The following is a 16,751-nucleotide window of genomic DNA, read 5'->3' on the forward strand; positions in this document are numbered from 1 at the left end:
AAATCCAATCAAGAAGAATCTTTGCATACAGAAGACGGATCTTCATCGGGGTTAAATCATGTATTGATACTTGTTTGTTTTCTTTTTACATGTTTGCGTACTAAATGAAAGAAGGCAAGACCACGGTTAAAAGGATCTTGCTCACCTGACCCGTGGATGAAGGTCTTTGCTGCACTTTCTGAGAGCATCTGCAACTCTCCAGTAAGTAGAGAAAAAAGCATCAACTCAGGAATGAAACATCTTTTCCAAGCAACAAATAAAGTCAAACTGACGTAACACGATGAGCGAAGGTATTCATCTTGTAACATGAGCAGAAAGACACATATTGTATGAGGCAAGAACTGGCTGATACTCTCATCCATATGTGACGATGAGGTATTTGGAATATCTGAAGCTGCTGTGATGGCTATAATTATGTCTTGCCATCAGATTGTGCACCCTCTTCCTCCCTCTCTTTCTCTCTCTCTCTCTCTTTGCTTCTCTGTTGTGCTCTGATTACAGACGTGGGATTAAGAGCGTTGGTGTAGGGCTGCAATCTGCTAATCATCTTCAATCTTCTCTGTCATAAGTACCATGATGCCAGAATATTGGACTCTGTGACTTAGTCTCATTCCAGCCTTTTTGAAAGTTCTCACTTGTTTAAAGTTTTGCAGAATTTTAGTCTCCCTTTGCATGCAGCTTACTCTGCATGGAGACCGCACTGCATCGATCCAGCCTCACCCTTCTCAGTTCCACTGCCCCTCTTTCAAGCCTCAAACTCCAGCTAGCAGCCTCAATCCTTACCCTGCACCCTCATCATCCAACCTCTACTCCTCCCTCTCTCCCTTATTTTATTCCCACAAAGACTTTGCTGCCCATTTGTTAGAAATGATCTCTTGCTCCGATTTCTAGCCCCCTGCACTTTGGATCTTTGTAGATGCACACTAAGAATTTCACTTGACGTCTTTCAGCTAAATGCAGAATTCACCATCATTCCTCTTTCAGGAAAATACACGATCAAAGTGGCTCACTGTTTTAATCTGCTGTGGCTGCCCTTTGTCTTACAAAAACCACCGGTTGTCTTGAGTACATGTTTTTACTCAGCAGGTAGCTTGTTGCTATCTCAGTATCTTCTGTCTCTGTGTGTGAGCCCTCACTGACTCAGTGGTGGTCTTTAGGGTCAGACCTACAGTAGTTATGGCAGTTTCCACCTAAATTATAAGCCTCCAATTTTGGATTTTCTTTTATTTTCTCTTCCTTTCTTCAAATGTGTTATAACAAAACTACATAACGAAAAAATTTTATTGAACTCAATTTTCATCTTTCTGCAGCTTCCCACCACTTTTATATTTTTAAAAATTATTTTCTTTTCACTACTCCAATCAATGATGAACGATCCTCGTAACTTTTTGTCAATCACACTTTTCATCTACAGAAGAAAGAGTATCTTTGTGTGTTAGAGAAAAACAAAATGCATTGCCTTTGTTGCATCTTCTTACCCAGCTCTCCTTTCAAGCAGAAAAACAAGCATGGATGTAAGGGCACTTGCAATGGCACATGGGCAATGATGACACATTTCATCCAAACATACTCCAGTATTTCATTATTTATAATGTCCTGCAGGGATCAATCTCAGTTTCCACAACAATATTAATATTGACTCCAGGTTTTGTTAAGCTGCCGTTTGCAGGTATAGTTCATAGAGTTCTTTAAAAGTTCTTTAAGGGCATGGATGTTCCAGTGTATGTTTGTGTTTGTGTGAGTCTGTGTAATCGTATAGATCTTTTTACGTACTGCGTCGGACCTCATGCATTCAGGTCAATATTTATCCAGTCCTCCAGGCTCACCGTGGATCCTCTTCTCATCTATTTCATCACTCCTTTGAGACTCTCTGTGTGTGTGTGTGTGTGTGTGTGTGTGTGTGTGTGTGCGTGTGTGTACAAGATATATCTTTTCTATCTCTGCACAGACAGCGAGAAGTGTTTGCGTGTGAGTGCGTTTGTGTGCGTGCCTGTTCATTTCAATTTTTGTGTGTAGCCACTGTCACTGGCAGGGAAGGGATGATATCTTGGTGGCTTTGCCAAAATTTTTGTGGCTCGTCTTTTCCAGCACTGTTGCGGTAGAATATTGTTCTCCCAACACAGCTAATGATGCCAAATGTGCTTTATCAGAACTGATTAATAGAATTTGCATCTTCACATCATAACATGCTGTGCAACCTGTATGAATTCCAGTAAATAAATACAAAATAAACTCGTATGCTAACTATTTGCCAAGTATGAGGCAGGTGAGAAAACTTTTTTTTCTTTTTGTTATTTTGAGTTTCTTGTTGGTAATGCTGTTGGCAGTGGTGAGAGACTTCATAATGAGGTGTTCAAAAAGAAAACACACTTCACAATTTTGACTTGATATCTTTGTATATAAAAAGTGTAATGCATCTCATATAATGGCTTAATATCTGAAAATAATGGGACCCTTATCTCCAAATAATGACTTCAAATCTAAGATGATGGGAGGCTCATCTCAAAATATTGATTGGATTTCTCCAAAAATTAACAATTTACTTTAAATTAGCTGTCTCAAATATTATAAGAAAAAAATTAATAAATAAATAAATCCCTCACAAAATAATGAAAAGCCTTGGAAATAATGACTGTTTCCAGAAAGTAATGAGCAACACATTGAAATAATGATGTAATATCTCAAAATAATCAAAAACACATCTCCAAAATAATGGCTAGTGCCAGAAAGTTTTTCAAAATAATACGAAACTAATCTTAGAACAATCTCAAAATAATGACAAACTTCACCTCAAAACAATAACTTACAGCAATGATTTGCATTCCAACACGCAAACACACCTTGCAATGGAGAAATCACAATCATAGGAGTTTGAGAAAGCAGGTGCACCTCTGAATGACAAACAATGCAGGTAGACTTGAATCTGTTTGTGAATGTTGAGAGAGCCTCTTGCCAGTAAAGGTGGAAATGAAGTATGAAAACAACATTGTATTTAAGGTAATGAACATGAAGAATATAATCTCCTTTGTTAGGACTTTGTGATTTTAATTGGTGGTAAAATTGTATGATAATTATTGTTATAATTACATTTTACTATCATTTGTTGGATTGCATTAATGGAAGCTAGTCTTAATATTCTAAGCACACAGACACACACCTTGTACCAACATTTCTACCATGTGTCAAGCATATTTACACCTCTGAGATTCTGACCTTTTTGGTTCATTGAGGCTGTCACAGTGGAGCTGATATTGGTTTAAAAAGATTTTTTTTTTTTTTTTTTTTTTTCAACCTCTTCCCCAGCTGAACAGTGAGCGGGCGGTAGATGCAGGCAGGGCTAATAGCTTGGTAGGCTCCAATTAGAGGGAGCCGTGAGCAAGCCTCTTGCCCACTAATCTGCCGCCTCAGTTGGCGCTGTGGATGCTAAGATGAGAAAGTGGGAAGAACGTGAAACAGAGGGAAGCACCGGAAGAAACTGAAGACAGGGTTGGGTGTGACTGTGGGGAGGGAGAATACAACAGACTGACTTAATCTGAATTTAAAAGAAAATTATTAAAAACACTCCGCCTGACAAACTGCAGTATCATAAAATTACCACGGTCAGACCCTGAACTTAACACCTGAAACCATCGATAATTTTATATTATACACTATTAGGTTGTTTATCTCAAACATGTTACATTGGAACTTATTATCTTGTTCCAGTTTGTAGTCTGAGTGCGTTTCTTCTGAAGCTCTGACACAGCAGCCTCCCACTCCATCTGTGCACCATGCACCAGAGCTGACATGTTACAACCTCAAAATGTTACTGGAGCTGTCGTGTTAGCAGACGCTTGATACATCCAGCAAATATAAGCATTCATTTGGAATCATGTCTCTGTCAGTCCAATGGTCTCTCGCCTTCAAGCCTTGTTTTTTCTACTCCGCTCTGGTCTGAGACTCAGAGCCCTGCAGAATTAAACGTTGGAGAGAAGATTGGCTGACCCACGGAGAGAAATATGAGCAAATCAGTAGTTGTTATTTGAGTGAGAAAGTATCTGTCGAACTGATAAAGCAATTTCACAGCCTTGAAATTAAACTTTCCCTTTAGCAAATCAGTCGTGCATCTTTTTAGAATTTTCCAGCCAAATGCAAGTTATCTTTGGATCTGTATTTCACATCACCTCAGCATCACAGTTCAAACAAAGCTGGAAACTCTCACAGCTGGCTCCTGCAAGCACACAGTGTTGGTCTAATAGGGGTAAACAGAGGGTTTTTCTTTTCATAACATAGGGAGGCTTAAAAAAAAAAAAAAACACAACCGAAACATGATTAAAACATCAACTTAAAAAGTGATGTTATCAAATAAGCTCTCAGAAAAACTGAGGGCATAGCACTTGCTATCTATCAAAATTAACACTGTAAAATCAAAATTGCATGCATACATCATGATTTCTGTCAAAGTTTTTCAGACCAACCATGACTCTGCTCTGCCTCAGAGCTCCATTTTAAATCAGACCAGTAGCAGACTTCAAAGGAGGATGAAAACTCACAGCTGGGACCCAGAGTCTTGCCGGGCTGGTGTAATGAAAATGAACAAAGAATGATGGTTTTCATGGCATGGGAAGACTCTCTAGTGTGACAAAGAAAAAAAAAAAAAGATGCTTTTAAATACAAGCCACAGAGGCAAACTACGTAAACTGAGAAAAAAAAAAGGAAAGATAAAGAAAAAAGTCAATTTTGTTGTAATCTGAATGATCAGCAGAGGGCAGTAAGAGACTTGTGAATTGCAACAATGATGCAGATTACAAGTTACATCACTAAGAAAGAATCTGAATAATATTTCTGTGAAAATAAGTCAACCCTTTGTATTGTGAAAAATATGAATTAGTGATTATGACACTTTTTGGATGCATATATCGACATTTTCTCAGCTGCTAACTTTCCATTGGGTGTACCATGTAGCCCCTGAGATGTGTACAGTCTCTCGCCAGAGATATTACACATCATGTGGCGACACAAAACCATACAGTATGGGAATTGTGAGATTGTAGGACACAATTGTAGTTTTAGCCATTGTAGGTTCCAAAAATCAGGATATTTTGGTCCCTGGGCCTTTTTCTTTCTTTCTTTTTCTTTATATTCTTGGTCATCCTGTGTCCATTCCCAGTTTTGTCATGGCCTAAAATCCAGGTTGTGACACCATCTTAAGAAAATTGTAAGACTGTGTTTCTATGGATGATGTCTTCTATAATATCTCCATTGTGTACCAACTAAAGGTTGCACTAAAATCAGAAATCTTGTTCAGTTTTTGTACTCCCTGTGCCGTCTTCCTCTCATCTGTTTCCCTCTTCATTCCTACTTTTCCCCTTTCTCACTTTCTCTTATCTCTATTCCTTATCGCCATGCAACATTCCTCCCATTTCCCCTCTCTATCTCCCTCTTTAGTCTCCTCTTCCTTATCCTCCCCTTTGTCCTTTCCCTCCTTCACCACCTCCAAGATAATTTATCAGTATAAGAGCTGATGAAGCAGCTGTTGGTTGGTGTTATCCCTTTTCTTTTCTTTTTTTTTTTTTTAACTGTGACAAGAGAAACAGATACAATCGATAGCCCCACAGGGCAGTGTAGGATTTTTGTACCTACCACGAGAATTCATAAGCAGATGGATTTCAGAAATGTAATATTAGTTGTGGTAACTCAGTGCAGACCCAGACTCCCAACCCAGAGGGTTGTTGGATTATAATATTAATTGGTGTCTGCAAGATAAACTGAATAAAGATGCAGCTATATCCAAGAATCGCTACACCCTCATTGGAAAGGGAGAGAAATGGTCAGATCTGCAGAGTTAAAGTTAAATATGTCTTCTTCTGCCATCAGATATTTTATTGAAAAGAAAGCCAAAAAACCAACAACTCACCCACACACACACAGAAAACCCCACTAGACGATGAAAGATACACTCACACTGAGGAGCTGCAACTGATAACATTAACTCTGGGCAAATCAAGATAAGAAAGCTTGTGAGCGCTGTGGGACTTTCTGAATAAGCCTCCAGGTCTCCAGGCCACAAAAAAATTAACAGCAATCTTTAAACCTGTTTGCCGTAGTATTGTTACAGAAACACTTGTTAAAACCGCAGTCCACTGCTGTTATGCGTTATCTCCTTGCTCCCTTTGTGTTGTTTACTGTGCTGTTTATTGCCTGGTAGAATATGTTTTTATCGTATCTATTCCCTTTGGTGAGTGGATGGATGAAACTCATTGTCAGCCCATGGGGACAATCTGATTACAGTTTTAATTCCCAAATAGAAACCTATTCTCAGTATCTGATGTATACGTTGTGAAAGGCTGGGAACTATTTTCATATAAAGGAAGGATGTCCACTCAGAGGGATTTATTTATGATGTAACGTGATGGTTCTCCTTAGTTCTAATTTTAAAGCTTTAATTAGTGCAAAGTTTTTCTTAATGAAGAAGGGGCTTGGACATAAAGGCTGAGAAACTCAGCTGAGAAGATTCAAAGCAATAAACTCCATTATAATTTGCGATTTAACAGAATTTTTACTTCCTCCGTCTTATGTCACAGTCCATGTTTGCTTGAAGGTATTGTTAATAGATTTATCTTACAGCCAATGTAATTAACTATCCATTATTCATTATGCTCCTGTACCGCGGTTTGACGACACTATGGATATTATTTGATTTTTATTTTTTATGTATTTATCTATTTTATTTTTTATTGAAATTCACTTTACATGCCACGCATACACACTTGAGTTTCGTCTTTCTCCATTTTCCGCACGGTATGTTGTCGTGGTAGTAAGGAGGTATGCGCGCCTGCACCTGCAGACTTCACTGCCCCTCATTACCTGGTCGGTTATATGAAACATTTTGATGTCTTCCCTCCACAAAGTGAGGAGAGAGCTCAAATGTCTACAGGGATGACGATTCACCTTAAAGATTTTACCACTGTTGTATATTGGTCACATTTTCTTATTGCCCTGGAAAACAACTCAACAGACGAGACGAGTGTGTGACACTCTGTCACCAGTGAAGCTGTGATTGATTTTGATTGCAGGACATATTTCTGCTTCCTCCAGCAGCAGCTGTAAATGTCAGGTTTCGGTGTGAGTCCCTTATAATCGAATAAAACCAGCTGACAGTTTTGCACGAATATTCAACACTAATATGGAAACATATAATATGCCAGATCAGATACGGACGTTAGGATCCAAAAAAATATTTTTGTGGCGTTTTGTATCTTTTTTTTTATGCAAGTGAGAGTAAAAAAACGTGTGAAATATGGAGAGATACAGCGATATATAAAGGTCAAAGCCTTCTCACTGAATATATTGTTTTCTACAGATGCAGTTGTAGGTGTCTTGGCAAGAACAAACAATGCCACAACAATATGACAAAATATACAACAAACACATTAGGAATACTTTTAACTTAAATATAGCAGAGCAACACATTGACGGATACATATATTATAAAATTAGAAACGTATGAGGAGAAAAGAAGACAGTAACTGAGGAGCTGAAGCAAAAGTGAGAAAGAGGTGAAGCAACACAATGACAGTGACTGGACCTTAGTGATTAGCACGTAACAGACAGCTGCAGACTCCATCGGCAGTGTGCGTGTGTGTAGAAAGGAAATTCACACCAAGCTGCAGTCCTGTTGGATATTTACAGCACAGCCACAATTTTAAACACATTCAATTCGGCCACTTTGATGTGCCGCCTTTAATTAAGTTTACTAATTTGTTAGCATTGATCTCATTCTGTCTGCTTTCCCAATCAAAACTAGTTTTAACTTTAAAGTTCCTCTTTCAACAAAGTAATTTAACACACTAAGTTCTCAGCTTTTTTTTTTTATTTATTTATTTTTTTTTAAAACTCCCCGTCCTTTAGAAGTCTTATCTAGGTCTGACAGTCTCAGTCGTTTATCCTGAAGAAAGATTTAAACTCTTTAGGCACTTAATCTCAAAATGTTAGACGGACCATACACTTGGCAGTGTGTCTATAGAAGGGCTTTCAGGACTTAAACATGCACAAGCAGATATGATATTTGCCATGTCCACAATCTCAGATTTGAACTGAGATATATCCCACATTTGACAAATTTCTGCTATGAGGAATGCTATACAGATGGACATACGTTAGACTTAGAAGATTCACACAATGACAGAAATAATTACTGGTCACAATGCGGCTGATATTACGGTCCGTGGAATGCATCCATCAGTTGTTGGGATATTGCACTGAATAAGTAATAACATTATCTTACTCTGCTAATGGCAGAAAAACAGTCAAGGGATCATCAAAATATCAGGGATTCAGTAGAAAATTGTTCAAACTGAGCCAAGTATATTGGAAATAACATTACAAAAAATAACTGAAGTAAAATCTTAAAAAAAAAAAAAAACTGGCAAAAAATTGTAATCAAAATTGGTCAAAAATGTATTTGGTTGCAAAGATATCAACACAATTTCATCTGGCATGGTATCAATGCTTTAGGTGGGATTCATATGCAAAAATAAAACGCCAGTAGTCTGGCTGGCTGACTGTGACCTAATCACCTCTCAGTGATTCAGCTGCTCGTCAAGCTGCTCTGGATGCTGGTGATGACTCAGTTCCCTTCTCTGAGTCACTGCATCTATCGTGTTCTCTTGTATCTCTCTTATCTTATCTCAATGTTAATGTCCATATTATTCTTCTTTTCATGGCTTTGTTCTGGTATATGCTGCTAACGCAGCTGTGGACTGCCAATTATCACCCTACAGTATAAACACCCACTGCAGAGTTGCTAATCTTTTAGTTTTTTTTTTCCCTGCAGGTTTTCACACTTAAGTTTAACATCATCACCGTGTTATTATGGACCTGGCTCAATTAATCAGAAACTTTGCTGAGACCTGCATTAACAATCCATTAGTGTTCAGCATTCATTTCTACGTTACTGTTGACAATTGGTCTGAAAAATGTGCCTGGTACACAATTTTGAGATTGTATTTGTCATGGTGCACATCGGTCTGCTTGTCAGGTCAAGTAGTGCTTGTTTGCACACATTTGTTTTGCTACAGTCCTTACAACTCCAATAACAGGAGTTTACATTCACGGAGGCACCAGGCAGTTAGTGCTAGGTCAGTATTTTGATGAGTGATGGCCGTTCAATCCATACTGAATCAATAAGCTACTCAAAGGACACAACTGCACCAGACAGTATTGACAGAGAGGGAGATGACTTGATTCAAACCCACAAAGTAGAAAACGCCTTCACGTGGCTCTGAACCCAAAAGGTTTAAGATTATTGTCCTCAAAAATTTACCAACAGCTGCAGTTACTGTTATTAGCCATAAGTGTTTTTAAGCGCTGCAGGTCCCAGGGGTGCTGTTCAAAAATGACTGGAGGCAACAGAAGGCTGTGAGAAGCCTCTCTCTGTCAGAAATGTGTAGCTCTTTACCAGACACACACTTGCTGACTGAGACCACTCAAAGGCCTTTTTCACTGCAGATATTTGACTTGTCATAGTGCATAAAGCAGGTGCTTCTATTAACCCTAATGATGACTGATTTGCCAACATGGCAGTGCAGCACCGGGACCCAGAAAATGAACCGAGCTCAGCCTTTGTTTTACTGCATTTTACACCTGTGCCATCACATCCATTACATGCATGAAGTGCCTCTTATTTTGTCCCTTGGCAGATTCTGGTGGTAGCAATGAAAACTGCCACACAGAGAGGCAATTACAAAACAGGCAGTGGCAATACAATGGCCGTTGCCTTTTTTTCTTTTTTTCTTTTTTTGTTGTTGTTGTTGTTTTTAATATATATTGCTGATCACAAGCCAAAAACACTAGAATGAAAAACTTCAAAATGTCTTGATAGTCTGAAGACACAGGAAGCAAAGTTGGGAGTATATGGTTGAGAATATGTTAAAGACATGAGCTCCTGTCTTTTTACTGAGATTATTTTAATTCTGGAGAAATTTGATACATTTGTCTACAAAATGTAATTGTAGGCAATTGTAAAATGCATTGTAAGGAAATATTTAGAAGGAAACTCACACCAGTAAATCTATGCCATGGTGGGTAGCCAGTGGCCTGTATATTGCTGCAAAATCCGCCCCTATGCAGTTAGCACTAAAAGCAAATGATGAAATCATTTTAGAAAACTGAAATTTATTTGGCAAACTGTGCAATGGTTGTGCTGTCTGCCCCAGGGTGAGTGCAAAGTCTATCACATTAGTCAAAATGAAAAAGCACTGCAACTTACTAATTGAAACAATGAACAAATAAATATGCACCATTTTCCCCTATGTTCCTACATATGAAAGCTAAGATGCCTCACAAAGATGACTATGAAAATTACTGTGGCTTTTTCAGGGTCACAAGCTTTGATTTTATTTTACCCAGCCATTCGGTCCTGTGAGGTGAGAACAAGCCAATCAGTGTAGCAGTAGCCAATCTACATCCCACAGCCTGGCAGCTGTAGGTAACCAGCGATGCAGCCAGGCAGCAGCTGATAGCTGTTCAGACAGCCAGCCAACAGCCAGTTAGCAGCCACCTGCACAGCCATCCAGGCACCATCAGGTCACTACCGATCTGTCAGCCAGGAAGCCAACAGGGAACCATAGACGGGTCACAAGGACAAGCTGACTGAGGTGAGGAAAACTCAGGGAGGATCTCTATCTGCTATCAAATCTTTGCTCATTTAGAGGTATGGGCCCTCTGAGATGGCAAAAACATATTTAACTGTTTCTCAGTGCAAAAACCACAGTTAATGTTTCCTGGAGTTCTTAATAACCAAGAATATCACAAAAATACGAACTACACACATCAGGAAGAAAAGTAACAGCTCATAGGTTCACTAATTTGTCACAAAAGTATTGATTAAACAATACCGACTTTCCTGAGTGACAAGGTCAGTGTTTTCAGTGAGCACGCCACAAAAGAAGAGGGTAAACAAACAGAAAATGGCCTTGAAATGTCGCTTCAATAGATTATATTTTAAGAAAATATATAAAAAAAAAACACTTAGCAGTCCATCAGTTGAAAAACGTTTCTAAAAAAAAAAAAAAAAAATCTGCAAATTGTAAAACTGTTGAAGCATCACAATTAGAATAGACTGTAATGCTGAGGCTTTCAAACTTCAACAAATACCGACATCCTTTTCCTTGAATATACCATAAATCGAGGCTAGCGGCAATTCTTTTTGGGCGATATAGTTTCTGACAGTAACAGCAGCTGGATTCCTTTTTCCCACAAAGAAGGCATCACACAAGGCTCTATTCTTCAGTTTGAAATTTGCTGATATTATATTGGGCATGTACAATAACATGATGGCTCCACGCTGAAAGATGTCCACAGACTAGAGACACACTTTTCAATTTTGTTGGTAATTTTCTGTCACAGTGTGACGCTGACACATGACATAGAGTATAATATAGAGAAATACCCCCTGTCTGCAACACTGACATACAGAAGCTCTCTAAGTCGTTCTTTGTGTACTGCACACAACGGCCAGGTCTTTCTTTTTTTCTTTTTTTTTTTTTACAGTAAAATTAAGTTGCAAACCAGCCATCTGCAACATCTCTGATAAAGTGGCACATTAAGTTTAAATTTCATATCCTCTGTAGACTGAGCAATAATAGAAGGAGGGTTAACCTGCTTGGCTGGTTAAAGTCAAGAAGACAGATGCCATTGAGTGTGACAAGAAGTACTTACCTCGTCAGGGATTTGAGAAATGGCTGTATTTTGTTTCTATGTCTCACTGTTTTATATTTATCTGCCTTCACTGGTCACAAAATGTGGTACCAGCGTGGCCGCCGCTCCACCTCACTTTAAAACTGACCTGAGAAGGCTACTCAAATATTTAAACACTCCACAGCTTTCAGTAACTTCAACATAACGATTTTTTGTGTAACTCCAGCTATCACCTGTTGGGGTTTTTTTTTTTTTTAATGCATGTCTAATTTCCTGCCTATACGTGGCCACATATTTTTTTTGTCTTCATGCGGGATCTGAAATGATCTGAGAACCTCTCAGCGACAGGATGATTATTGCTGCCTTTTGACATATATAAAAACTGTTATATCTAACCTTGTAGCTCCAATGTTTTCACAGGACCGGTTAACTAACTAATCACTACCCACTTCAGAGTAATTTTAATGATGGAATGAAAATCTTATTGTGGCTTTTCCCAGGTGTTGCAGGCTGTTTGTTTGTCCATTTCTGTCATGTTGCAATTTAGGAAGTCAAACTAGCATTCCTTAGTGTTTTTTTTTTTTTTTTTGGTCATATCTACCTTTACTCAAAGTGATATATCTGAATATTATGCTTGTGGTTTAGCTCTCCGCAGAACACATAAGCCTTAGCCAGCTGAAATTTATGTTCCTGTTCCATTATTGCCCTAATATAAACATCCAGAGCACCTTATGAAAAAATCTGCATTATGAATCACAGTCCTTCCAAACCAGGGGCGGTGGGGGTTAGACATTTTTGGCTGATACCCCGAGCAGATGGCCGCTGGCCCTCTCAATGTCCCTTAAATTTTGCAATGCTATTTTAATTTACCTCTGCAGCACACATCAACCCAGTCTGCTGTGCAAAGAAACAAGCTCTTGCTGTGGAACCTGAGCTTACATGATACAGCAGATGTTCGGTGATGCCCCTCCCCATGACACACTGCCTCAGGGTGACTAGAGACACTAACTTCAGCGGAAACTTGAAGTTGTGCAAGATGGTAATGCCTTTCACACACTCACAGGCTTGGCAAAGCACTATGTGCGTTTGCCTATTTTTCCAGATGACAGACATGGTTGCTGAGTTTATAACCCCTCTGTTTCTGGTGTAACTTCGAAACATTAAGCTGACAGTCCCAAGCCACCTTTGCAGCAGCTCCTCAGCAGCTGTTATTTAGGCTCTGGACCGAAATGCTTGAGGCCTGCTGTCCAGGTTAATCAATCGCTCGCTCTGGCAAAACAACAGTCTCTGCCAGAATGTAGAAAAGTACATTGGGTACAGCGAGGCAATGACAAACAGAACAAGCAACACATTTAGACTGTTAATTTACTGTTCAAAACAGAATTTGTGGAAGCAGTCAGATTAGATCATATGATTTTCAGCCATTATCAGCTTGAGTTTTGCTTCAAGCACTAACAGCTGCTGTTTCTTAATCTAAATGAAACATAATAATAAATAAGACACTTTTATAAAAATGACATATGTTACATTAATGCAGCTGAATCTTACCCACGGTGAATTGATGACTAAAAGGCTTGTAGGTCTGTGTGAGTGTGAGCGGTTGTGGGTCTCTGTCTGTCTCAATGTGTTGGCCCTGCTATGGACTGGCGACCTGTCCAGGGTGTTATTGAGGTTTGAATATTTCATGCTTCAAATGTAATTTTTTTAAATGACATGACCCTCCTCTGCGTTATCAATATTCCATTGGGATCCTTCACTTGACCAAGAAAAAACAAACCCTTGGACTATTATCTCAAAATATACAACTCTTCCCACCATTAAGAGCTCAAAAGGCAAAGCACAAACTGCATCAAGCATGTAGTGAAATCTTTTTCAAACCCAAATGCAACTCCAGGACTTACAAAAGAGGCAAGAGTAAAGTCCAGAAACTGCAGTCCTGTGACTCTCCAGCTGAGGTTGTCTCTCAAAGTGAATCAATTCCCATAGACTCCCAGGTTGAAATCTTTAGCACAGCAAAAATAAATGTGTTTGCCCTGGCACATAAACAGCTTTGGTCTCTAGAGCTAACTTTCCCTTAACGATAACTGGTGGAACTGTTAAATGGATGGATTGTATAATTCACCAACATGCAGAACATTTATAAAGTTCTGCATGTTGCTTTAATTAAGAAGTGTATGATCGTCCAGAGAGCCTACGTTAAATTCTAAAACTGCTCTTCAGGAGCCTATGGGCAACGCCATACAGGCTACAGCCATCTTTATCATCTTTCACAGTCTAAGGGTTAGTGCCCTCTAATCTAGGCCTACATCAACTTTATATGAAATATTTTTACTTTTTTGTTGGAATTCCAGAGAAAGAAACAACTTGATTGAGATGCCATTTAGCAGGCGTGTTGTCCGTTGTGTATAGCAAAGCACTCTATGAGCCTCTTTGTACAGGGTAGGCTTTTTGACTTGTTCTCAATTTACCCTCCCAAGGAAATATTCATAAGCAAAGATTCAGTGCTAAAGAAGCCTTTTTCTTTGTTCTTCTTAAAAACAGTCCAAAAACCATAGACCAAGACAATGAATGTTTCCATTAGCGCCTCTGTTTTCAAATTACCATGCAGCCATTTGCTACTGGCTCCCTGGAAAGCAGGCCCAGAATAGCTTGTAATAAGTGGACATGAGAAAACTAAAGATTGCAGAAATAGTACGAGAATGAAGGAGTGGTAGGCAGAGAATTATAACCAGCGGATATAATTACTGCAATAACAAGCTACTCACCCTGAGTGGCCAATTTTTATTGCACAATGTGACAAGAGGGAAGCTAATCGCTGTCCTAAGAATAACAGATTTAGAGCGCATAGACTTGGATGAAGTCGATACAAGTGTGTGTGTGTGTGTGTGTGTGCATGCATCCGCGTGTTCATATGTGTGTATAGAGAGTGTCAGTCGAAAGCCATATGTGATCATAAGGTGTGTGTGTGTGCGTTTAGCCAGACAGTGTGGGGGTGTGTACTTGGTGCACAGTATTTGGTGTCTTTGATTGCTTGTTTGGTGGATGACAGTAACTGACAGCTGTTGGGTTGTACTGGGTCTCAAAGCTTGTTATAGACTGACTGGGGATAATGGAGAGGGGCTCCTGGCTGTTCAGTCTGTGCACACAAACACACACACGCACACAAACACGTACAAGTACTGTGTGCATCGCTATCTGTTAGAAAGCTCTATGTTTTTAGGATTTTTCAGAGGTTGCCTTTCTGACTGACATGCATGGATTGAAGTGCTGAATGACTGACTGACTGACTGACTGACTTGCCCTGCCTGCTTGGGCACCAATGTGAGTTAGGTTAAGGTTAAGTTGAGTGCTGTGGTTTGGATATACAGCTTAAGCAACTGCTGTCAAAGTAACTGTCAAAGTATGCAATTTGTTGTCTATACAGCATGTTCATCTTTAAAGCCTCTTAAGCATCTTCTTAAAGCATCTCAAAACATACACACATACACACACAATAGACAATGACAAAAACAAACAAACAAAAAAAAGATAACATGACTGTTGACATTATATCATGCAACAAAGTTCACATGGTAACTGTGTTAGCCAAATATTATTTAGTGCTTCAGCGTCTTTCAACTCATTGCTGTGGCTTCCTGCCCAAAAACTGTTTTGTGTTTTGGGTCACTGCTCCTATCATCGATGTTTCCAGATGGTGTTTTTGGTGAGAGAGATCTGATAACCCGGTGAATGCTGCCTGCCTGGCACCAAATGGTCGACAGACATATTGACAATTAGCTGGTGACCTGAGTGGAGAGCCGTTTATCTCAGGAGCCTGCAGAGAGCAGATCAGAGATAGAAGAAACAGGAATACTGGACTATGACATCCTATGACTGCGATTGGAAAGCTTTTTATGTGTGTCTCTATTCATGTACACCTAAATACTCTGTTCAGAAAGCAGCTCGTTTTTGGGGAGCCTATTTCTCTCTACCGTACCAAAATACATTAACCTTGCCCTTTAGTCAGACTGAGTTTTCCATTTACAGAGTTGCCAGTGAAATACACTGGATCGACTGACAGTGTCTTCATACGCACATCCATGAAGACAAAATACACATCAATACACACGTATTAGTACAAGCAATGATGTAATGGTAATGGAATGAAAATAATTGCATGATGATGAATACAAAAGGGCGGTACGGTTGGCATAGCGCGTAGCACTGTTACGCCACAATAGGAAGATCATGGGTGGCCTGTTCTTCCTGTGCCCATGTGGGTTTCCTCCGCGTTCTCCAGTTTCCCCCACCGTCCAAAGACATGCATGTTTAGACTAACTGGTGGAAAAAAAAAAACAACACAATCCATGTACATCTTGATGTCTTGATATCTTCCTCAGGTGGCACTTGGGATAGTGGTCCGCCAGTTCTTCCCCAGCAGGTTGACATTTGTGTTTTTAACATCTATTCCTTGAATTGACATTAGTTTTGGTAGAGGCACTCATGCCATCCTCAGCATCCTTAGCTTTCAGTATCATTTATATGTATCACAATACTTGGGTTTATGACTAAATAATGCTGCAAGTCAGTATTTCGTGTTGTGCGTTTCAGATGTTAACATCTTAAAAGTGCTAATACGTTCACTGTGATGGTGAACAAATTGATCACTATGATAAGACTTGGCATTCAGCTGGGAAAACTCTGGCTGATTGAGCAGATATATGCAGTCAGTCAGTAATAAAACTGTGTACTGTTTACATTTGCATACTTGTAATTTATTCATACATGTTATGCAAATAAACCACAAATCTTTAAAAAGTCACAATATCTTGATGAATATGATTAAAATCCCTCTGACGGGCAATTAGAGAGCTTGCAGTATACAATGTAAACATTGTGTAGGGAAAGACACTCTGATTTATATTTCACAGAAACCATTTTCGGTACATGGGCCAATATGGGAATATAAAACTGTTTCCGTCTGTCACATTTATGTAACGCTAGTCATGTTGGGTGTGTGTGTGTGTGTGTGAGTGAGTGAGTGCATGTGCAAAAGTGAGACGGTGAGAAGATTTAATTTTTGAATAAACAGA

The sequence above is a fragment of the Echeneis naucrates genome, chromosome 12 (genome assembly GCF_900963305.1).
Source record: "Echeneis naucrates chromosome 12, fEcheNa1.1, whole genome shotgun sequence".
Lineage (NCBI taxonomy): Eukaryota > Metazoa > Chordata > Actinopteri > Carangiformes > Echeneidae > Echeneis > Echeneis naucrates.